General features: G+C 45.4%; 1 protein-coding gene and 1 long non-coding RNA gene across 6 annotated transcripts in view; one reads left to right on the top strand and one right to left on the bottom strand.

Moving 5' to 3' along the window:
* The window catches only part of LOC105282227 (protein Fe65 homolog), a 151,985-nt gene that overhangs the window by 56,115 nt on the left and 70,210 nt on the right, over window positions 1-25,660 (top strand). The gene's annotated exons all lie outside the window — the stretch shown is intronic.
* On the bottom strand, window positions 741-24,012 carry LOC105282225. Its single transcript, XR_894458.3, has 2 exons — window positions 4,537-24,012; window positions 741-4,450 (listed from the first exon to the last, which is right to left on the bottom strand). It is a non-coding gene; the product is annotated as an uncharacterized LOC105282225 (long non-coding RNA).

Raw genomic sequence — 25,660 nt, forward strand, 5'->3', positions numbered from 1 at the left:
TCATAAGTAGAACTCATGATATATTTAATATCTGGCTCACGTATTTTACATCGGCTATATAAAAACGTGGCGGAGCGTGCTCTAAATCCTTCCTTCGTTCCATTCTCCGATATACGTTTAGTTAACTAGCAGAAAGTAGTAACCCTTCGTGCAATAGTCGCCCCTACGTTCGTATGTTCCCCATAATACGCACAATAAGTAGCCGTATGATCTTTGAACGAAAATTATGCCCCTTATACTCAATTCAACATCAACAGATGTCTGAATAACCGCCATAATGAAAATTGCTCTCGCTTTTCTTCTCGGGTTAATGCGTCCGCCACGAATGTATTCTACAAATTCTTATCTACACGTAATTAACTTTCTCCGACAATCAAGTAGTCAATCATATTGACGTACATTTGTACTTTTCGCAACGCCGAAGGTCTCCATGTCAATCCTTAAAGCAGTATGCGTGTTGACCACGGACATGAGATCGCGCGAAAAACTTTGCTCGCGTGACCGGCGATGGTCGAAAGCGTAGCTCATTGCGCATTCGATCACGCGAAATCAGAACGACATGACGAAACACGACCAACCCTGGTTGGTTGGGTTCGTTTGACGGATGACGAGAGGGATTGCTATTACACCCCGGGATTCGATCTCGTTCGCGTTGTGACGCCGATCTACGTCAAGACCTGACTATTTTGGTATTTAAAGAATAGAAGAGTTCAATTTCTGAAAAAGAATTATGGCACAAATTTATCATTATGATTATTTATTATTTTCCATTATTTTTAAGATTTTAAGAAGAGACTTTAAATGTGTGAAAAAATTTACAATCGTCTTATCGTTTTACCTCTATCTTATTTTATATAACATTGCATGAGTAATCTTGATTGATAATAATTAACAGCGCAAAAATAGCGGAAGTCGAGCATAATTGCTTGATGGCTGATAGCAAGTAGAAACTAATCGAAAGGCCGAAACACAGCAGCGCTCGTGGAGAAGCGGCGTGATTTCGAGATAATAACACACCAAAGAGAATGTAAAATCGTGAGCAGATTTTTACGTAGCACCGTGCACTCGATTACGGGAAATTAGCGTGACGGTGGGTGGAAGCGACGGGTCAAGTACGCTGTGCGAATAACGAGAAGGGTGAAATCACGGGTCGCAGTTGATAGGTATCGCCAACGCGAACTGTCGAAAGCCGGTAAAAAATTTACGATGTCCGAAACGAACCAAGTGATCTACGTCGACGAAAATGCAATCGCGTCCAATTCCGGAATCGAATCGTAAGCTTCTCTGTCACTTCGACAGCAATAAAAGTCACTTCGCGTTTGACCCGAGGATAATAAGAGTCATTTGTTAAAAAGAAAAAGAAAAAGAAAAACGTTTGTCAATGCCGCAATAAAACTTTTATTGCACCAAATAAAGGACAAGATCTTTGTTTTATAGTCATCACTTTCTTGTCACATGGGAAGCTGCGAAGTAGGCGTAACTCGTTCCGGACGGTCCCTCGTTTCGATACGAACTCTCGACCACGTGAAATCGGTGCAATGTTACGAAATAGGCGGACGAATACGCCGTGCGAATGGTAAAAAGAGGGTGAAATCGTAGGTCGGGGTGCACGATGTACGTCGCGTGCGCACAGCGTGCTCGAGATCCGGTCGAGAATCGATTAAACCTTTACGACCGACGATGTGGCCTCCACCGTACCACGAACACGTATCGGCGCGTAAACAAGCATGTTCGCTTGTCCAGCTAATAATAATAAATATAGCCACATTACCGCATGCATCATTTTAAAGGGGCCGCTGATTGAATGTGTAATGTAATGCCACTCCTGATGGTACTCTAAATAATAATTCGCGCTGGTATGAATAATCGCAATTTCACATAATCGCGTATAGCAATACGCATATAAATTAAACAATTTCGGTTCACATAGAAATTAATGTATCATCGTAATTTAATGGTCTATGTTCACGTCTTTTATTGAAAATAACTCTTAAGTAACTACAATCATTTTCATTATTTATTGTATATACTGAAATGACGAGCACATATTATTATGCATCCAAGTTCAATCAAAAGATATTTGTTATTCTGATTAATCAGAAGGTTATAAACGCAAGATACATGATACATAAGTGTTCTAATTTTTGCCAAATTTCATTATTATATAATCATTAGTGGCGGAAAAATTGGGCTACATCTCGCTGCAGTATCACGTTGGATTGCAAACGAAACTCGTCGAGTTCACTCGGCGACAATTCAAAATATTTGCCATCGTTTTTCCCGTAGCCCACGACCACTCGAATAATTCTCGACCTCTCGCCATTAATGCAAACAATGCTTCAGTTCCGCCATAATCTTTTCAAGCAACCATACGTGCGCGGCGCACAGGTCCATTAAAAAACGATAACCATTAAAAATCTGTGAGGAAGCGCGCGAGAGAGAGGATTCACCCTCGTAACCGCTATTCCTTTCTTTTGGATTGTCGGTCTTCCGCAGACACTTGAAAAGAGAGAGAGAGAGAAAGAAAAGAAATGAATGGCAGAAAAAACAGAGAAAGAGAGACTGTGCGAGGTTTTTTCCAGCTCGGTGTAGAAAAGGCGAGGGGTTGGCCGTAGGGGTGGCGAATGTTGGATCGCACTTTATGGTCTGCAATTATCGGCGGGGTTGGGCCGAGGGTGTCTGGAAAAGCGAATTTTCTCGCGGTCCGAGAGTTCTCCCATCGGCTCGCTCGTAAAACTCGCGTATATCGCGCACGATGCAGGGCCGCGCCTCTCGATGCATTAGCTAATTGTTGCGTTGATATCGGTTACCGATTTGTCCAATTTACTCGTCACTTCCGATGGTACGTCGTCGAACCCCGACTCCGCTCGTTCATCTGAAAAAGGTGATCATGCGTAAAAAATTACTGGAATTACGTCCCCGGAGTGCAACGTCCTTTTGACGAGCGACGGGAATAACGCGTGCTGAATATTAATTTAAAGCAATATTATCGGGAGAATTAAATACAATATATCCTCGTATTTTATAGACGTATCCGTCTATATCGCGAAATGTAGTGATTTTTGTTATATTTTTAGTAGCGGCGCTCAAAATACGCACTGAAGAAATAACACATTGCGGCACGAATATTCGATAAAATATCCATTGTAATCAATCACAGTTTCAGCTCGAAAGTTTGCTTTGTTATAACATTATTTTCACCGAAAAACCTTGTACGCGTAATTAGAAATTTTATTAATTTACAATCCTTTTATTAAGAGAAAAATCTGTTCCGAGTTGCGGGACAGAACAATCTCACTGAAAGTAATCGGATAAAACGTAAACGACATAAATGCATTGTGACTTTTGTACCGTAATCGCCCGCAACTCTGGTATATGTACGTAATGCATGTCGCGGCAGGTTTGTGCATTAGCTAATTGTCGCGCCGAAGCCGGACCGATTTATCCAATTCGTTCGTCACTTGCGACCCTCCGTCATCAACTTTCAGCTCGACGGCGACCGTACCTCGACATTCGCAAATTGCTCCACGACCGGAAATCGATGGAATCCTCATCGGCATTGCTAGCCATAGGCTGATTGGCGTTATCTGCGAATTCGTATTACGTTTAAGCGGATTTCCGAACGCTGACAACATCATCGTTTCGAGAATGATGCAACTGTGATCAATCTAGCAGTAACCTACCTTCCTCTCGTGCTCATTTTTATCGTCCATCATTTTACGTCGGCGATACTGATACCGCGGTTGGCGGATATCAACAAGCGCATGTCATTTATGATACTGGAGGAAAATGACTTTGATATTCTTTTCGAACGAACAAACGCTGTAGCGACAATAATGGAAATATAATAACGGATAACAATGGAAAATGAAATAGAGACCCCAATAACGGAACAACATGTAGACTTTCACGTCGTCGTGATAATGTAATAGCTGCAACCAGGCGAGTTCTCGCTATTGTGTGTCGCGCATACGTGTTACGCGATAATACACTGTACAAGATTATGCATTTCGCAACGGCCGCGGCGGTGCAAACAAGCTTACGTTTCCTCGCGCATAAAGAAAATCGAAGTGCGCGTCTTACCTGGATATACCCTTCCTTGGGTGATATGTAAAAGCGAGCACGTTCACACTCTAACGTTACGTCTAGAAAAAAGTTTCAAAAAATCGTTAAAAAGTTGCGATGTACTAGTACGCGCTTGCATTTCCCTAGCGCAATATTTATATTATATACAACAAGAAGTAAAAACTATCTTAATAATCTCCGTGGCGAAGTGCTTCCTTTACTCGTCGCTTTACTTGCTGTCGGAACTTTAACTATCCCGTAAGACGCCTAAAGCAGGGACTGAACGCATGTTTGCCCAGGAACGGATCTCCATTGGATCTCCATAATTAAGTTCGCCGCTCCGTCAATCCGGTCACGCGTCCGACCGTCACACGGCGCCGTCGTTCTAAAAGCGCACCGAAAATGCCGTTCTGGTGGCTCCTTATAAAACGCAATTATGAGCCTTAACCAAGTTTCGACGCACTTAATTACCTCGAAAGTTAGAAGAGCCGCGCTGGTTGTTTCCCGACCTCGTCGTGATATCGTCGTACCGTCGCGTCGTACGACAAAGGCAGCACGGTGCTTTTCAGTCGTGGCGTGCTCCACAACGGTAATGAGCCCGGTATGCAGCTGACATACTCCGCCTTCGTGAACTATGCCTATCAGCACAGTCAGAATTTAATATACGACGTCAAAATGCGCCCGCGGCCCAGAGCGACACGGTATTCACAATATTTGCAAAGCCGCGAACGTGAACCCGCGCAGCGCCATTATTTTGACAGTGATATTACGTTCGGTGTATCATCCATTGTTTGACGACGCGACGACGACGACGTGAAGCCGATCGATCACTCCTCGGGCTCCTCCGACGTGCACTTATTCCTCCTCGCCTCAATATCCTGCTCTCCGGTATCTTGAAATATTGCCGCCAATCCGTTGCGTCAATAACTGTTAGTGTAATCTCGTGAATTATGCTGTCAAGCGTGAGATACTCTGCGCTTGATGTGTGTACATGCGACTCCTGAAATCAGAATTCTGTGCGCTGAGAGAATGGAGCAACCTGCTTAGGAAAATTTAAAAAATTCGATTATTTAATAGTTCGAGATTATGCTAAGTCAGCGTTCTCGAGTACATTTTTTAAACATTTTTTTGTCAATTCGAGATACAACGAGAAAGATTGTACATGTAAAAGCTACTAAATTATCCACTCGCGCGGTAAGTCGTGCTTTTCTGACACTTTTACGCGCGCGTGTGCGCGGAATGCTGTACATTACAATATACTTCATCATTACACATACATGTGGACAAGTAGATAAAAAGATTTAACGGGTGACACAAAGAAATCAGCACTTTTACCGTACATTCAAACTGTTTTAACGCCATCATTTATCGGCTGGAAACTCAGTAGCATTTGCATTTACAAGAGCTATAAATTGCAGAATCTGCGCCTGCAGGTACACAGTTTGAAGCTGCAGCTTTCGCGTCGATGCTTCGTGGTTTACGGTACCGAGGGATCTCGATTCAAGAGAATACCGTCGACCTGAATTTTCTCGAGCGCAACAAACGTGCGCGCATGCTCGCGCACTCGCACGCTTTTTGTACAGCAGATATCCGCGGCAAACTCCTGGAGGATTCCCCGTTTCTCCCGAGAGGAATCCGTTATCTGACTTTGCCGAAAAGTATCCCACGTTACTATTGCGCTTCTCCGTCACAAAGGATCCATCTGCGCCTTTGCGTCCATTTCTCCTCTTTGACGTCTAATCGACCGTGTTAAGAGACAAATAACGATTTTTCTATCTTTAAAGCGCTGTAATGTGCCAGGAAAAGAAGGAAATCCCTCTTCTACATTTTTTTCCACTCACCGGAAGATATGAGGAGCGAATGTTAAACGGCTGATTCGCGCAGGCCTCTTCCTCTCTTTTACCAGGACAATAATCGCAATTTGAACAGCTACGTCGTCGTTGAATATCTTGAATATCGCGCTGCCGGCGCGCCCCCGATTCCTCGCGTCGGCCTTTCGCTCCTAAATCTTCTCACCCTCGTAAATCGCCCGACGCATCCCCCACGATGCTTCACGTGGTAAAATACGAGCGTTACGAGCGCTGCGGGGATGCATGCATCGGACGGGCCGCGCGATGCATCGCGGACGATGGGCGGTTTGCATTCGCGTTGGACGCTCCGCATCTCGCGTGGCGAAACGAACAGGAGGACGTCGAGATGCATCTACGAGTTGTTCGTAATGCTCTCTTCTTTCATGTTCTCTCGCTTTATGGCGGTTCCATGATTTCCGCGGTACCACATCGCACGTCCAGCGCGCGCTCCTTTACCTGCATCCTCGAAATGTATCAGAAATGAAGAAAAACGGTCAGTAGTTGGTAATCGCGGCGAAATATTGTCCCGCAAAAATGCGCAGCGTGGCAGTTTCATGGGAAAGTGCGTACCTCAGGTGCGCCGGAGGAACACGAGGCAACCGGCGGTAAGAAGAATTGAAATGTGCAGCGCGCACACCGGGGACAATGGGCCATTTTATACGCGAATAGTGCGAAGTTCCAGACTGCGGGTGTTTCCTTCCATTTGCGATGTCCAAGAGACCGAATAAAGATAATAATTTGGAGAAACGACTGGCTGTTCAGAACAATACGAGAAAGAGAGAGACATAATACTTCGCGCACTGCATTATTCACAAATCTCTAGATTAATTCTGGGATTTTAATGTATCGCGCAAATTATTATTAATTTCACCGCCCGTGCGATTATACAATGACGTAAAATTCTGCATAATGCTTCATCTTGTATATATAACTTTCAAAACACACGTCGGACGACTCCGGTCGGACTCTCCTCGTGTGTCACCGCGCACATAAACCGATTCAGATATCGATTCATTCTATTCTTCGTAGCCGCATTAAAATTTCATGGAGCTCCACGCGCGGATACGCTGCCGCTTACCGGGTTATTACAATTTATCATCCCCCGTGAGTGTATACCTAACCGTCGCGCGCCTCGCATCGAGAACGCGCGACGTAAAAAGGATCACAAACATGTATGAAATACGCAGCTCGCGATACACGCAGGCACGCGAGCACGCATGCACGAGCCCCGCAGAATGTTTTCTCGTGAAATACACTGTCGCGCCGCAGTCGCGTTTTCCATTTGCAATATCCCTCCGACGAGGCAAATAAAAATCTAATATATATTTGTTCGTCGTGGCTGCGGCATTGGCTGCGACGACGACGACGACGAACACTCGCACGAACCACCGATGAAGTGGGAGCGACCGGAAAGACGGAGGTGGTCCTCCTCCGGAGGAGGGTGGCGAACGCGGGATGGTTCGCGTTTCCCGAATCCATCGGCTGGCTGGAATGCCACATGCAGCGACGGCGACATTATCGGTTTCGCATCAAGCCCGGTTTACTTTCGCTTCGTTCCTTCGCCCTTACGCTCTCGCGCGTCATCCACCGCGTGCATGCGCGTCCAACGACGTGAGAGCGGGGAAACGGAGCGGATGGTGGTGCAATATAAGAGATTCCCGCGTCGATTTCCGAACACGTCGTGATCGCGTCTGCGATGGCGACGGTATTGTAACTGCAGCACTCACGAACAGTCAAATGGGATGGTTTTATCTGGGCGAGAGATGGACGCGGGGGTGGCTCGTGCGTCATTTGCGTGTCGACAAAGGGAGGGATGATTTTGAAGAGAAGGGCGTTTAATAAACCCGCGTCACGCCGCGAAATAAATTACGGACGTTATCTAATCGTCATTGAGCGGCTTCTTAACTGACGGTACGCCGTTAATTATCAAAGGTACCTGGCGTTTGAAGCTGTACCAGGTGTCTCGAACTTATTTAATTAATTTTGAAGATTAAAATAAAATATTGAGGGAGCTTTATGAGCTTTGGAACTACGTGAATTTATGTTGACCAAAAGAGCAATTTCGTGCGACTCTCTCATGCACAGATGTCTCTTTTACCTTAACCGATTCAAATAAATATCGATCGTCCGTGTCGGGCTATATTTAGTTTCTCCATGGAAGATATTAATAAGCAAACTCTAAGGAGGTCGGTCTGTTCGTGCACAGAGCCTCTGTTTCATAAGACATCAATTTATTTTTATCGGGAGGACCTCGTTTTGCGTGACGAGGATCCTCCAAATCCCGACAAACGCAAACACGAGCACCCCTGAAATGGACTGTTATTTACCGAATGTATTCTTTTATGACGTTTGCTTACGGATCATTTCGATCGATTAATTGCCGCTCGCGTTTGTGCCAAATCGAAGAGCCGCTGCGAAGGGAAAACGACGAGGGGATGAGATAATGGACGCGGCGTTTGAGGGCTGTTTGTTCGTCAGCGGTTTCGGGATCGTTCGTGGAAATAGCGATGACGGTGGCAAAGGAACAGTTTTTTTCGAATTAATAGACCCGCGTAAAAGCAGGAGGGACACGACAAGGAGGAGGATGAGGAGGAGGAGGAGATGGAGCAGCGGGGTGAGGACACCCAGGAACTCTTCATGCATAATACATGCCACGCGCGGCAATATGTCGCCCTCGCTCTTCTTCTCTTGTTTTATGAATCTTCCCAGCCTCTTCAGTACGGCCATCCGGCTGCTTCCAGAAGCTGTCAGGCATTTTTTTCGATGCCTCGAGAGTGCAGAAACGGGATCGCGCCTCGTCGAAGTGCTTCCTTCCGCTCGCGCGGAACTCAAATTACCGTTGCAGCCTGCAACTCGTTTCCCTTTGGAAAGATTATTTCCGATTTATTTCATCTTTTGCGCTAACGACTTCCCGTTTATAACACAGAAATTATTCCGATAATCGGTACATTACCGGACATGGTTTGTGACATTACATTCGAGAGACGTCATAATTACATACAAAAAATAGGTATTATCACGGAGGTCGTTGAAGCTCTCGAGGATGGGATATTGGGAGACGGAGAAAGAGAGAGAGATTACGAACGTACGAGGTAGTACGACAGTTTGCATGCCGGATAAGCATGGCGGAAACGCAACGACAGGAAATGAAATCGGTTCATCGCGAATGGACTCTTTCCAGAATCCCTGCCCCGAATCCTCCCGACGTTCTAGCTCCGCAGTCGGTTCCTCGCCCCGCCCTCCCGTAGCCTTCCGCTCGCGAGGAGAATTTATGGCAAATTGTTTTAACCGTCGGCGTGGTACCACCTGGTGCACGAAATATACCCGGTATACCCGACCTCGCGGAAGCGGACACGGCCGTATAGCAGATTTCACAAAAGGGGGGAATCGTGTCTCCTTTCTTCCAGGTCGCGTAAGAACATCGGGATACGGGAACGAGTGCGGGGACGAGAACGAGGACCGCGTGCTCCAGCTCTCCACTGTTTTATTATGCGGCTTACGTTCGAGATTTTCTGTCTATTAACTCGGGAAACGGCAGTCAGCGTACTCGGCGGAAAGCCATACCGCGCCGGAATCGTCGCAGCGTCGTTTCCGTAGATTGAAACGTATGATGGTACGATATCACTGCGAAGATGAAGCTCTTCACAGCGGTAAGCTGGGGAAACAAAGCGAAAGGATAACAGTTGAAATTAAATATCCGACACTAAGCCTTCTATTACGCAGATTTAATTGAAGTTGATAAAAATTCTGCGATTGCATTTGATTCGATAGCGCTCGGACAATTGAAAGAATCTGGCAGAGAATCGATGGCATTTATTGCAGCGTCAGGATCGCCTGGATTGTTCCTGCATTCTTGAAGGAACACGCGTAACGTCATGTTACGAGGCTTGGTCTCGTGTCGCGTTTAATTATCGCTGCCGCGAAAGAACGTGTGCTACCGTGAAAACTTCGGGAAACAAGAGACTTACAATAAAAACCGGCAAGGCGGAACTCGGCCGTTGGCGGAGCAAATATTTCCCGACATTTCCGTGGTGCGCGGGAACGAGGACCGTACGTTTCTCCACTTTATTATGAGGCTTACGTCGAGGCTTCCTACTTATTAACTTCCGCGACTGCGAGTAAACGGCGAGGTCGCGCTGGAAAAAAAGAGTGTCCGTGCTGGAACTTCTCCCCGCGCGCGAATCTCGGGATCGAGAGAAAACACGAGAATGCGGAACGACAAAGCGGGGTGAACGACAAAGTGTTGATGGAACACGTAATATTACTTAGCGTAATGCAGTTTCGGGATAGTAAAGTTTAATTCTCCATTACCCGTTCTCGTAATAAAATCGCCACGATCCGTGAATTAGGACTATATACCGCCGTCCGAATCGATGATCGTTCGGATTTAATGACGGGATTTATTTAATTCAACTCAGATGGAGAAAACAAAATTGGTGGATCATTTCATAATTCATAACGCATTCGTTTAATCCGTAAGCTAAATGTGAAAAACAGTATCACGTGCATTAGCCGGACCCATTTTATCTCGGGAAAAGATTTGTTTATTTAATTGGGTGAATATGAAAATCGAAATGGAATTAATTACGTTGTTCCATCCGATAAGACAGTCGATGGTTGCTGAAAATTACAAAAACCTCCATATATCTCCATTAATTACATTCATTCCCATCGCAGTCGGATTTGCCGAGAGCGAACAATTGAATAAATCGATACTAAAACTGGATCCACAAAAAGGGGCTTAGGAAAATGTTCCCGAAAGGTACACGAGCAAGTAACGAGGATGAAAAATGGTACAAAGGTGAGCCAGCACGATGGTCCATTAGCCGTCACGGTGATTCGTGAATAGAATACATGTTTTCGGCGGGGGTGCGGGCAGAACGTGCCGACGTCGTTATACAAACTATATCGCGAGGGTAGATTGTAAGACCTCCGTTGATCCTCTCGTCGGCCAGCAGGATTATGCCGGGAATGCATGCCGGTGGACGATTATGCGATGACAATGGATTCTGGATGAAGGAGGGAGAGAGAGATACAGAGAGAGAGAGAGAGAGAGAGAGAGAAAGAGAGACAATGGTCCAACGCGCGAACACGCCCGCTCTCTCGCGTGGTGAGCGTGCCGAAGCGCACGGACACGTGCGTGTCCGCGTTCTCTGTGGAAATTCGTGGATTACGGACGAGAAAATGGCAATCCTAGGACCGCGCCGTAAACCGGAGTATACGATACGTCCTCTCGAGGGTCGGACCGGACGCAGAATATTAATATCGCTCTATGGTCGCCTTCCGCTCCGAGAAAGTACTTTTCCGCTTTTGTACGCGAATCACACGCATCAACCGTGTTATACATTTATGTCGCATTGCCATCGTCGACAGAAGAAAGAGGAGGAGATGCGACGGAGAGTCAGTGCCAGGCTGTCGAGAGAGATGGAGAGGACAAAACGGAAGGTAGCCGGAATGCTCGATTTGGTGGAAATATTCGACTAAGCGCGAGGATATTAAAAATTAGCATAAATCCCGCGGCATGCGGAACCCTCAGGAAGATTTACGACGACAAGGGAAAGAGAGGTTTTCTGACGGTTAGCATACGACAGCAGAGAGAAGTCTCTCGCTGTTACCTCGCTTGTGGAACGTGAAGGTGAGGGATCGGGAGGCGGGAGGTGCATTCGGGATGAGGGCTTGCTCGGCGTCGCCGATGCGATTCGCGTTCTCGGGTATTATCCCGCTCTTTCGGAGACGAACGAAAATTCCGTTCTCTTATGGGTGCGGATTTACGGCCGCGCAGCGTGACTCACGGAAAAAGAACGGGGAGGAATAATAAGCCATCGAGGTATCAATCGGAAAGAGACTGTATTATCATGCATACGTGCGTGGATACGTCGGTTTTAGCGCTTGTGTGCATTTTGTTTGTGATTTTGCTAGTGTGAACGTATTCTCTCTTTTTCTCTCTTCCTCCTTGGCTGTCTTAAACGCAGAACTGACGCGTACGCTCATTTGTATTCACGCCACGAAGTCCGAGTTACGAGAAGCGCGGATATAAATTGCCATTACGAGGCGCGGCGAAAAGAAGCGCGGCCGAGGCATAAGGAGAGATATATCTTCTTGTTTGTCAAAACGCTTTCTCGTTTTTTCGGCGATGCTTATTTCCTCCGCATACGAATCGCATGTAAAATCCAGACGTGTGAATGCGTGGATCGTCCGTGATAAGAGGAAGGCGATAATAAGCCAATGCAGAGAATCGAGTATCTGAACGTTCAGATACCATAGAAAAGCACAGACGAAATAATTGAAATCGAAGATTGGTGAATGTGTCATGCGGAGAGAAAATACTTGGGGCGAGAATAGAATATTCACCGCGGCGGAAAGGGCCGGAGGGATCGACCTACATTTCGAAATAGTTCCAGTTTTACGTGAGGACTACATTTATTAGCAAGCACGAGAGAAATCGGAAAGATCTAAACTTGTCTCTGCCGAACAGTAAATCAATGTTCACGAATATCCGTCATTCTGACGTACGTTTCACGTACGTGCTCTGGGAGATACGAGATAAAAATAGGTCCCGAATTTCGCGGATCCTTTATAATAAAAGGAATAAAGAGAATATCGACAGCGGATCGATCTTATGTGCGCGAGATTTGCCGAATATCTTGACAACGTGTGGCTAATTTTAAAATCTGTGCAGTCTCCTCGCTTCAAACGTGACATCGACGTCGCGACGCTTCACATTATCCCGCCGTCATTCGCGATTCGGCTGCGCCTGAATTAATTCTGTTGCTCGTGCGCGTCTTACTGCATTATACATGTCAGACGTTGAACATGCGACGGTGACACGCACGACATTGTACGTGTCACTGTCGCAATAAATCGGGTATGGCCGCGCATATACTGCCGCATCTCTCCGTCTCGTCTCACCGCGGGGGCGCGAAGAAGAGCCAAGAGAACCCGGGATATGCAATAAAGTCCGGTAGGAGCGACGGAGGAGCTGGAACGAGAAACGTTTCCGTGACGGGAATGCCATTCCGATAGGATTCTTCGTCGTGCATTATGCCGACTGCGACGCTCATTTACTCGCCTCGCAAGTCGCGCGCCGCTCGTCGTACAAATGAAATTACTGGCTCACTCCTCTCCAGCAGACGATGCCGGGATCATCAGCACTGTTACCTCACGCGTTTCAACACGAAAACGGACGTTGAATGTGTGCGATAATGTTCCTGATGACAGGACACTCTCAAATAATTCTCCTCATGCTCGTAGACTTTTCGGGCAACACGAAATAAATTTCGGCAAAAGCATGAAGAGTCCCATTTGCTGCTTTCGCTATATTGTGATGATCATAGCGACAATTAAACGGCGACATCATCGTCTGATCGCGATCGTCTGAAGAAATTGCCGCTCAGGGAAAGCTGTGCAGTTGACATTTTCGTGAACGCGGAATGATAACGAATGTTATTTCGGTTAATTGGAGACTGGTAACAATGGCCACTCAGTCCCATGGGCAGTTCCGAAATATCACAGAGTATTTCGGAGTTAATTCGTAGTGGCGCGCGAGCATAGACCAGCGAAGAGACACGGTCGGCTCTATCATAGCTCGAGGAAGAAACGAGGGTAAAGCCATCTAGAGTCGGTGTAATGCTCGCCCGGTCTGGCCGAAATGGCATAAGCTGCCCCAGGGGTAGCCACTCTCTATTAGAGGCAGATACACCTCGGGGCCCACGTCAGCGGATCAACATGCAGACGCTCGTCCCTCGCACAATGGTCCATCCGCATCTGCGAGCAGAGTGTAATTCGGAATTGTGTGCCTCGCTGATCCCCGCAGGGAGGAAGAAAGAGAGAGAAGAAAGAAGGGCGAATGGGAAAGAGAGAGACAAAGGATAATTTGCGGGAAAAAGTTATCCCTGTGAGATCCGCGTAATATTGCATGGAATATTTCTGCATCTAAGCGAGCTCGTAATGCGGAGGTCGCTTGTTCTGTGCAACTCTATTTTAAAAATGTATTTCATTAGGACCGTTTACGTCACGTCCGCGTTTACGGTTTACATGGATTCGAAGACCCGACGTGAAAGGGGCCGCGCAAAACGTCAGAAATACAATTTACGAGGAAATATACATTTCCGAGTCATATTTTATTGCAGTAGAGTACATAAAGCGCGGAAAATATTAGATATTATATTTAGTTTGTGCGTCTGTTCTCTCTTTCTCTCTCTCTGCCTGTCTCCGCTAAATAGAACATAAGGCTAATTGCCCTTAGCAGGACGGTTCCCAGGCATGCGATTAAAGCTTTGCATAATATAACGCACGCTTGTTCTACTAGTTTCCTGAGGGAACAATAGCAAGTCGCTTCCGTCCGCCTACGTTAATCGATGATGATGAAGCGAGGCGCTTCTGTTTGGTCTGGAAAAACTCGTCTTCTGACAGATCAAGAGCGCTTTTATTAACCTTCCCGCATTATTCATAACGATCCTTTCCCTGCTCCGGGAATTAATTACACATCCTCAAATTCCGATTGTCCGATCACGAAATCATATTCAGATTTCTCTCCTCTTAGGATCTTTTTTCATTTGTCCTCATTCCGCTTCTTTCATCTGCGAAAAAAGTACGAATGATCTTTTTAGAATAAAGCCATATGGATTGACCCTATTGACTCTTATTCCGTTCTTATCTCAAGTAACTATCATATTAAATCGTTAGCAAGCGAACATTCCTATTTAATCAGCCGAAATCCGTTATTGGAATACTAGAAATTAGACTTAGGGAATTAGACAAAAGTGATAAAACGTGTGGCCGAGAGGATCTGTTAATTTCACTTCACAAACAGAAAACTCTATTATCCAAGCATGACGCAACAGCTGCGCCTCGCCTCACCGACTACAGTGATCAAGTAGTACTCTTCCCAGACTGATTGACAGTAATCGAATTTAATGAACAGCGAATCTCTCTCGTGCTGACAAGAATGCACCAAATGCTTCACGAAACTCCATTATTACGCATCGCAGGTGCTCTCCATTTTCGATTCTAAACCTGAATTCAATTTTCCGCGCGGGACAGCATTCTTAGAAATTGTGCACTATTACTTGAAATTTGTGCTATCATTTAAAGCTTAGGCGGAGAAAACTCAACAATACAGTTAGAGGACCAAAGTTGACAACGGGCGCTTACCGGGGGCATTCGAGTCGTCTCGAATGGAACTGAATTACCCGGCGACCGAGCCGACCCCTCCTATGGGATTCCATACAACTACGGCAATCACGGGATCCGATTCTCCCCGCAGTATCATCTTCCGATATCTTCCTCCATCCCTTTGGTAATCAAAGCTTCCTTTAACAGCGGGAAATGTGCGCGTGCCAGGTTTTGCAGCAGGACCGGCTCTCTGGTCATTGGTTCGATGAACGATTAGACGTACGTGGACACGCGTCCACGGATTAAGAGGATAGGTAACGTCGCTAACAAGATTTATCGCGCCAGGGGAAGGAACGAGGGAAGGTACTCGAATACAGTGGATACAGTTGCCACCAGAAGGGTGCAAGCCGCGCGTTCCACTTGAAGCCCTATCCGCGACCGTCGTAGGAACGCCAACTGATCTCGTTACCGGCGATGAAATATCCGGGAAAGCGTCGGGATCTTCGACGTATTCGGGATCGAGTACTTCTCGCGCCAGAGTGGTCTGATTTTGCAATATTCCGAGGCAAAGAGATTTAGTTTCTTTCGCAAAGATACATTGCTACGAAGATGATTGATGAAAAATAAATTGCGTAATAATTATAGTTGTACAAATTTATTGGATTTATCTTTCTTCCTGTGACAACTAGGATACATACATATATTTTCCCCAGATCGTTTAGAGTTTCCATCTTTTACCGGCCTGGTTGCATGGCCGGCCTGACTTCCGCGGGAAGTCTCTCAATTTCTGAGAATTGCGTTTATCCCGAAGATAAGTCCCGAAACTTATTGCCGCACGGCAGAGATGAAGCGCGTCTGCGCAGCATCATCGTAAACTTCCTACTGATACGAATTTCAAAATATCCATGGTCCCGCTCTATCTCACTTTCTCATTCTACTATCAGCAAGTTGTGCTCTAAAACAGAACTTTGCATCCGCAACGTTTTCATCGTAAAGGTTCGCTAGCCCCGAATCATCCTCGTCGAAACTTTCCTCGAAACTTTCCTCGCTAATGGAAAATTTATATTCCTTTGGAATATAAATCTTTCGTTTAGAACAAATCACCATTTTCGGCGTGCTGCGATTAGCATCGCGCCATACGATCGATGTGTTTCATTATGCGAGACGTGAAGACGAGACGCGAAAGCCCTTGAAAGACGGAGAAAGAGAAAGAGAGAACATTTGAGAAAGTAAGAAGATAAATGGCGAGCGAAAATTGCACGTGAAAACGTAAATGGCTATCTTCGAGACTCATCATCAGAATAAATTTCGGAGTGCGTCTATTTCATGTTTTCGTGAATTAAGCATCTATCAGCGGCAGACGCTTCCGGCGATATTTCCCATACTCCGAATCTTCGAATCGAAACTTTCCGGACGAGCTCGCGAACTTCTGTCGCCTGTGCTCGTTCTCGTTTTACACCCGCATCTGTCGCGCTGCACGTGCGAGTTGCACCTGCAGCTTCTTTCCGCCGGAGGCCTTCTTTCTTGGTCGCGATGCGAATCCTATCTCGCCGTGCACGGCGGCGGCAGTGTGCAGCAATAATTTTCCAGATTTTCCGGCAGTCGCACTCGCCCTCTCTGCCGAGGCGCGATAAACTTTTTTTCCTCTCATCCTATTCTCACTCTATAGTTTTCTTCTCTCTCTCTCTCTCTTTCTCTCTCTCTCTCTATCCTCATTCTCTACCGCGAACAGCAGGAAATTCGGTAAGTCGCTCCACGCGGCACTCCTTGTCCGATTCTGTTCTTTAACCATTTCCACAACTCCGTCTCGTGCCAACGGCGAAACAGATTTTCTCGTTTACTCCACTCGAGAGAGAAGTTTACACACACAAAGGTGGATGCGCAAAGTTGCCGGCGACAGCGTAATTTTCTCAAAGTGCTGTGCATACGGAATGCACAACGCGATTTTTCTCTGTTTCACCGAGTAAAGCGACGTTTCCTTACCATTTGAACATGTGTAGCATGATAAAAGAAAATTCAAACATGCTTTTCATATATCTATTATACATCTGCAACAAATACTTAATATTCTATAATTATTTATATTTTATGCGCGTGTAAATATTTTTTACGAATTATTTCAAATAAGAAAGAAGCGAGCGTCGGAATCTCGCTCTTTTCTCTTGCCACGCGTTGACATTTATTTCATTTATGCGTCTTCGTGTTTATGGAAAACGCGTAATATCAGCCGTGGCGTTGCGACGAACCATGGAAAAGGCGGAAAATTGAATGTACGACCGTGCGCGCGAACATGGTCGCTATTGGGACGCTATTGCTCGGTTCGCGCGATTCGGTGGCCGCTAAAATGGACGCTCGCACAAATATTTGCGATTGCGATATTTGTTTGCGAAGATATATTCACCGAGAGTGCAAGAAGAGGAAAGAGCATGCTCTCATTTCCTCTCCGCCGGGATATGGGATTTTTCAACATTTCGTTCGACCGTCGTGGTCGTCACGCGGAAAAGTAAATGACATTTATTAAAATGTCAAGAAAGTTCAACCGCGAATGGATGAAGTCGATTATCACGCGTCGAAAGCCTCACCTTAATACTGTCTGTATGTTATTTTTTCTAATCGCACTCGAATGCTATTTATGTTGCATATTTAATCCTTGAATCCAATATTATCTAACATACAATAATACAATTTACACAAATATTCTTAATTAATAGTACCTCGTTTTAGGAACATCACAATAAAATCTTTCCGATGATAAACTAAATTTCGTGATCGAAATGATTAATCCAAGCGTGACTAGTTTTCGCCAGGTTCGACGGATTCATTTGTAAGCAGACAAGCGACCGAACGTCTTTCGAATCGTCCACCCGATATACTCCGACCATGTATACTCGTGGAGTACATGCTTTGACCTTCAACAACCTCCGTGGCATAAATGTAGCAAGCACAAAAGCCGTTTCACTACCAGCTGTAGGCAAGATCCGGAGCTCACCGTCAACTCCTCTCTCTTTCTCTCTCTTGCGCGCACGCCGCGCCGCCTCTTGTTTACCGCTCGTCTTTCCCTCCGTTGCTCTTTATATCCCATAACCCGCCATAATTACGATACCGGCTCAGGTATCCCATAAAGACGGCCGAGTAAGTAAGGTCTAAGGGTTGTTGCAGCGGGAGCGCGCGGTGACAAATATTGCCAATAAACCCAGCGACGAAACGATCCTGTAATACGCTCCGCAGAACGCGCAATTATCGGCGCTGAATAATTCCATAAATTATACGGTCCGACGCACACGCACGCACCCACGCCATCCCGTCACCCCGCCGCTGTTTATCCCGACGAGCCATTATTACCAATCGATGCGTATTATTGTCGCATATTGACTCGGCCGAGTGCACAACCAGTTATTAATTCGACGACGAGATTGTATTGGTTTTTATCTAGCTTCTTCGCTCATATTTTCCGCTCGGAATCCGGGTCACTGGTCATTAGGTCGAACCCTTCGAACCGTTACATTTTTGTAATGGAGAACGCAGAGTGCCTCGAAGAAATTGCAGTTACAATTTCCAGTATGTTAATAGATTTCTGGTGTTTGTTAAGGTTTTTTTATCCTTTCGGAAATCTGATTAACACTGCTACTGCGTATGTGGAGCAGCACGATAAACGGTGCGTGTCTATGTGTGTGTCTGGAGCAGCATGATAAATGCTGTTTTCTTTTCGAGCTATTAATTCATGTATTATAATATCGCGTTTATCCCGATACTAGAAAATATTCCCTGCGGTACCTTATCTTAGAGTTGAATTGTCGAGCGCGGGACGGCGCTCTGATATATCATTAACTATATGAATTATTAGGTAGAAACGCGACCCCCCAAATTAGCACGCGACACGCCGTTATCGTTTCATTGAATTATTCATACACGTTGCAGTAGTACGCCACCAGTACTCCGCCTTTCGTGAGGTAACATGATACTTAACGCACGGGTATCTTTGACAAACTTGGACATTATTATGCACTGATCGAATCTCCCTCTCAACATATGAGAATTTAGAAGAAAATTACCGTATTTACGATAATTTAGAAGAAAATTACCGTATTATTGTAATATTCTCGTATATAATATTCAGCGCGCGATAAAAAGGTTGAACTGAAGAACGCGATGATTAAAAATCTCATTATATTCCAGGAGTATGTAAGCACAAGTTCTCAGACTACGTAAATTCGCCGCGCGAGCGAAGCCGAGCGGAAAAAGGGTCGCTGCAAGCCGTGCTTTTATCTTTAGTTTCGCGAGATACATCACGGGAGACACTAAGTTGCACTTTAAATTCAAAAATAGCAAGTACGCGCTTCTCTTGGCGGAGATATGGTAGCGACTCGGTTATTATGAGGAGGAAATAAGACACCGAGCTGCGCGCCGAGGTAGAATTTTTCAACGCGATAATGTATCACGCTCGGAAAATAGTAGTTCTCTCTTCATAAATAAAATTCTAAATGCGAGGACAATGATTCCGCTTTAATTGCGCCCGTCTCGACATGAATGTAATAACTCGAACGTCATCTTTGTGTAACGAGCACGTCTCAGTTACAAATTGCTGAGTTATAAGAAATTAAATAACTTCTTCTCTGCTTCCTCTCCGTACTATACTTCTTTGTTGCAGGCAATTTTATAACTCGCAGAGGCTAAACCATTAATCATCAAATCCTTTCCGTAAAATTTTTATCTTTAATATTTCTCTTTATTCGACAGTATTTCGGAAAAACGAATTTCCGCGATCATCTTAGCGAGAATATCCTAGTTTAATGCAACGCGTTTACGGAAATTGCGCTTGCGAACTCATTTTACGAATGAAGCGCAGCGAAGCGCCGAAGTGCTGCTTTGTTAAGTATATCAAAAGCTGCTGGTGAGGTGCTGCATCTGCATCTCTCCGTAACGATAAAAGTTCACTCGGTAATTACTTCGAATACGCGTCATATCTTGAAGCGTCCGACCGAAATGAAGCCGGCGTTAAATACGACGGCCTTGACGAGATCTCCGGGTTCTTGGCCCCCGAGATAGCATCGTCCTTCGCCGGCGGATTTCGAGGATGGCAGATTAGACGCGCGACGAGGAAAGGCACGGCTAGGCGAAGGAAGAGAGTACTTCTCCTTAATGATTGGAAGGTCTGTCCATTAAAATCCTGCTTACTCACCGAGTGTCCCGCCATTGTTCTAATTAGTCACGAATTTCTCGAGAGACTCTCTGATCCCGTTTTTTCCTTCTCCCTTCCTCCTCTCTTTCTCTTTCTCCTTTAGTTTTTTCTTTTTTTTAATCTTCCTCTGTCCATCGACCTGGACGACGACCTTGAGGACACCCCGGCCAATTACCTTCCTTTCCCTTCGCTGCGGCCTCGAATCGCCGCAAATTAAAAGAACGATAATCCTGCGAACGATATTGGCCCCGAGTGAATTTAAGCGGCACGGATTAAACGCTTTGTTGAGTCGCGTCAAGGCTTCGGAGACGAAAACGATTCGAACAGCACCTCATGCTGGATGAACGCAATTTGCAGCCAGATGATCCTTATAGAAATCCTCGCGTTTCCCGCATAGCGTACATCCTTTCATTCGCAATGCCCTTTGTTGGTAGCGAACAGGATTGGCGCTAAAGTAGCTCGCGTTACGCTTTAATCTCACTTGAATGATGGGTTGAAATTATGACTGGAATACCGCGAAGCGTAGGATACCACGATAAGAATCTGACAGAGGATTATAAGAATAAGAAGGAGGTTGCGTTTCTTGGGGGTAAGAATAATTCACTCTTGATCTGTCAACAGAGTGCAAAATAAAAGGTAAACGACGTCAGTTCTGCCCCTGTAAATGCGCTCTCTGTATGTCGGATGTCACTTATGTCTTCATACTTTCATCTCTTCGCTGACAGTTCGTCCAACGACGTTCCATAATGCCATTAAGGCCACCCTGGTAACGGCGACTTATGACATCTGCCACATTACGATTCCAGAAGTACGTGCTAAAAAGCGGTATTATCCGGAGTACGAGGTGTCTAACTACGCCGGCTGATGGACGGTCATTTAGAGACTCGTGACATAACGTCGTGAAATGGACGTAATTATGTCACTTTCGCGGAAGTATTTAATTAAACGACGGAAGATCTCGCGAAAAATACTCGCATTAACCGTCGCGATTGCGTTATTCATGCATCCTCGTGATTCTCATCCTGCGAGATATTTCAAGTTACAATCTGATAAGTTAGAAGTGATAAATCACACTAGATGTGACGGTAAATCTATAGCTATATCATAAGCGCGCGTGATAAACAGATATTGATCCACGGCACTATTGATTTCCGGCACTACCAAATTAATGTTTTGGGCCAGAAATCGGACCACGAACGTTACCAACGACGACGAAAATATTCAAAGAGTGATTCCTGGAATTTCAAAATAATTCTTGGATCGGAGCAATTTTTGGAATCGCTATTCTTGGAATTTGTTTTCATGCCATCTCTTATTCTCCTGTTACAAAATTAATTTTTCGGGCCATAAAGATATTGATCCTGCAGGATCGTATTTCCATTTTTATACATTGTACGTGCTGGTGTTTTCTTCGTTCAAAAGGGATGATAAACAGAAATATTTTATTCGTGAACAGAATTTCGTGTTCGTCTCGCGGAAAATGCGAAACGAGCTTGGCAGAACGGCGAACGTGCTCCACGCACGAGAGAACAGCCGGCGGCGGCATTGTCGGAACGCGAAAAACAGTCGCGTCACAGATATTACGTTCCGCAAACAGACATGTTCCGGAAAGGCGAAACCAATTTATTATCTCGCTCGCGTTATCGCTGTCGTGCTTTTCGCGGCGAAACGCGGCGCGGCCACGCATATAAAACCGCGCGCCGGCAACACGCCGGTTGCATAATGAAAACGTAGCGCGTTAAACGCGAATGAGTAACGTCCAAACGCGCAAAAGGAAAAAAGACGCGATGATCCTTGCAAGGGGTCGCGGGGTCGTTGCACAGCCCGCGGAGCGCATCTCTCGCGACGGCGCAAACGAAAATTTTCAAGCGGCGGACAATTTATCGCGGGGAAATTATCGCGCGCGTGTTTTCCATCTGGCGTGAAACATCGCTGCACCTCGGAAGAAAACACGCGGTTGAAAACACGCGGTTGAAAACCCAAGCAGAAATGTACACGCACGTGCGTGCATGCGTGCGTGGCAAAAAAATATCCGTTAAAAGGTGAATAAAAAGGTGTCGTGCGTCAGCGCGTTTCGGGCAAATTTTCACGCGCTGGCGACAAACAAACCGAATGTAAAAATAATTATCGAGGGAAAGCATCGTTCAGTCATTAACCACAAACTTCTATAAAAAGAAAGAAAAAAAATTTATTTGCATATCAAGCATTGCAATACTTGCATACACGATCAAGCGGAAAAAACATCATCAGAGAAAAAAATTCGGCGGTGGTGTAAGCTCCACGACACGTAGCAAAACGTCGGAAAACGCATAGCCTCACATTAATGACGTTTCATAAAGAACAATAGTCGCGTTGCGTCCTTACAATAAAAAAAAGTTCGCAAAGTTTTCGGCGCGTTTAACGATAAATGGAAAGACCAGTCCGCGTCGCGCCGGCCTCGCGAATATTAAATTATGGGCGAGTGAAGAAAGGGCGGCGAAGAAAAACTGATGACGTGTTCCGAGACCCCGTCATATTTCACGCGGCACGTTTCACGCGGCACGTTTCACGCGTCGCGGAACTTGGCGGGTCCGAGGGTTGCACCGAGCGTAAATAACTTTTGCCGCGCGACATCGCGCGCGGATTCGCACGTGCGCGCCTGTTTATGCCGCGTCCGTGACGGCGACGCCGACTTTGGCGTCGACGTCGTCCGCGACTCCATTTCACCGTGCCTCGTCGACGTCGATACGTGCGGGCGTCACATGAAATTCCTGACGAAGATTGATAACGCCGGAATTCGCGCGATCGGCGTGCCGCGTCGGTAATCGTGCGGCGATAAAGCGTGATGCTGGGCGAACGTAACGTCGGATGCGCGCTCGGATCGCTGGACGAATGAGTTATCCAAGCGGGAATAAATAGCGTAAATTCAGCGGTGATAATAGTAATAAATGGCAGGCTGCGAGAAAAGCGCGCCGCGTTAAATAGCCGGAACGATAAAAGGGACGGGATTTTTGGAACGTTTCCTGCTAACATTTTTTTATTCGAAACAATAACGTTTATTAACAATCAAACCGACTTAATAGATCCGCCGCAATTTTTTTCGCTCAGCACTTCTTCGAGATAGTTAAAAAATCATTTCCTGGTAACTGGCTGAGTGCTCGCAAATTAAGCATGCATGCGGTATAGCGTGCAAATTCTCGGATAAGTTTCTGTGGAAATCTCGAGAGGACGGAACGTCCGCGATTTTCGAGGGCTGCCGTAAGTTATTTAAAAGAGAAAAAGCTTTTCTCCTGACGGCGCAATCCCATTTCCAATTTCTCTCCCTCCCAACTCGCTTGTAATCCGAGGGAGGAGCGGAGGTTGTTTCGAATTAGCCGGGAATCCACCCTGAAAACGTTACAACCTTGCCCCCGTTCCCGTCTCGCCTCCTATCCTGTCCTGCTTTTCGTGTCCTCTTTTCCCGGCGACTCGTTTCGTCTATTTTATCTTCTTTCGCGTTCCTCGCCTCTCAAAATACGCCGGAAATTCCAAGGAAGCGGCTATATGTTTGCAAATGAAAGAGTATGACTCCTCGCGAAAATGCCACTTTTCTAATCATGATATGAAAAATGCGAATTCGTACGCGACAATTCACCTTCTACCTTCTTAGCGAACAGCTCGACGCGTAATCACATATTTATGCTAGTTTTTTAAAAGATAATAGACAAAATGCAACTTTACTGTCCACAATGTCAACCGATTTTTTCTAATCTATATAAATTTAATTAAGGAACTCATATTAAATGCATTAAATTAACTATTAGGGGTGTGATTTAGTTTTGAGGGTTTTTTGCTCAAAAACGCATGTATTTAAATATGATAATGAATGAATACCTTAATCAAAATATTTTCCTTCATTTTCTATAACTTTTTCCCATCTTTCTGGCAAGAGATGGATTCCACCACGATAAAATGACTCTTCTTTTCAGTTCATCCATTCATCGACGAATTTTCGCACTTCTTCGAAATTATGAAAGTGTGTATCCTCTAAAGCGTGTTGCATCGACCGGAACAAATAATAATCGCATGGAGCAATGTCCGGAGAATACGCGGGGTGCGGTAAGACTTCCCATTCAAGCTCTAATAGTGTTTGTTTCACTGATAACGCAACGTGAGGTCGAGCGTTGTCACGAAGAAGAATCACTTTCCGTCGTTTACTCGCAATTGGTGGTCGTTTTTGGTCCAATGCTTGCTTCAACTTGTACAATTGGTGTCGATAACGATCAACCGTGACAGTCTCATGCGGATTTAACAGCTCATAGTACACTATCCCACCAAATACAGAGCATTACTTTTGAACCGTGAATATTGCGTCTCGGAGTGGATGTTGATGGTTCGCCTGGATCCACCCATGATTTTCTGCGTTTCGGATTATCAAAATAGATCCACTTTTCATCCCCAGTAACAATCCGAGACAAAAGACTCTTCTTGTTTTGCCTGGCGATCAACGAAATGCAAATATTCAACCGGTTTGCAATGGCACTTTCCGATAATTGATGTCGAACCCATTTCCCTTCTTTCTGAATTTTTCCCATTTCATGTAAATGTTTGGTAACTGTTGTACGATCAACATTTAATGCTCTGGTAAGTTCTGAAGTGGATTGTGTTGGATTTTCGTGCAATAATGCTTGCAAATTTGCATTTTCAAGCTTTCTTGGTTGTCCCGAGCGTTCTTTGTCCTTCACATCAGTATCACGACTTTTAAAGCGTCTAAACCAGTATTCACACGTCTTAATTGATGGGGCAGAATCACCATAAGTTTCCACAAGAATTCTATAACAGTCAGCCACAGTTTTCTTTTGATTAAAAAACAAAAGCAACGCATGTCGAAAATGCTCTTTCGGAAGTTGCATTTTTACGATGATATAAACACGACTGTTATTGCATCTATTGCTATAATGCTACTAAATGTCATGGTAATGTCTACACTGTAAGAAACAACAGTTATCGGAAACAGCTATTGGAACAAACTGACACTACAGCCATCTGTTGCAAAACCCTCAAAACTAAATCACACTCCTAATACATGACGGAGCTCGGGGTTATCGACCTCGAAGCAAACGGGTTCGATTAGATCATCTTCTCGTAACTTCAACGACGAAGTCCCTCGTCGCGATACCGCGTTATGTAATGCTATTACATTAATCCGCGATAATTAATTATCGCGCTGCAGCACAATTCGCCGACTGTTACTCTTTCCGTACTGTGCCAACTGCACTTATCAGAAATAATTAATTGCCTGGGCGACAATATCAGACCACGACGTAACTATTCGTCGGACGATGTATATATCCGCTTAGTACAAAGTTTTCGGCGATTAATAACGAGAGGCCCGCCGCCGTAATATCCCAGATTAGTACTGCTCCACGATAGCGCACTTTGCCGTATCAGCGTTTCGTAATAGATATATCACTCGCAGTTCATCACGATAATT

This window comes from Ooceraea biroi, chromosome 12 (assembly GCF_003672135.1).
Source record: "Ooceraea biroi isolate clonal line C1 chromosome 12, Obir_v5.4, whole genome shotgun sequence".
NCBI lineage: Eukaryota > Metazoa > Arthropoda > Insecta > Hymenoptera > Formicidae > Ooceraea > Ooceraea biroi.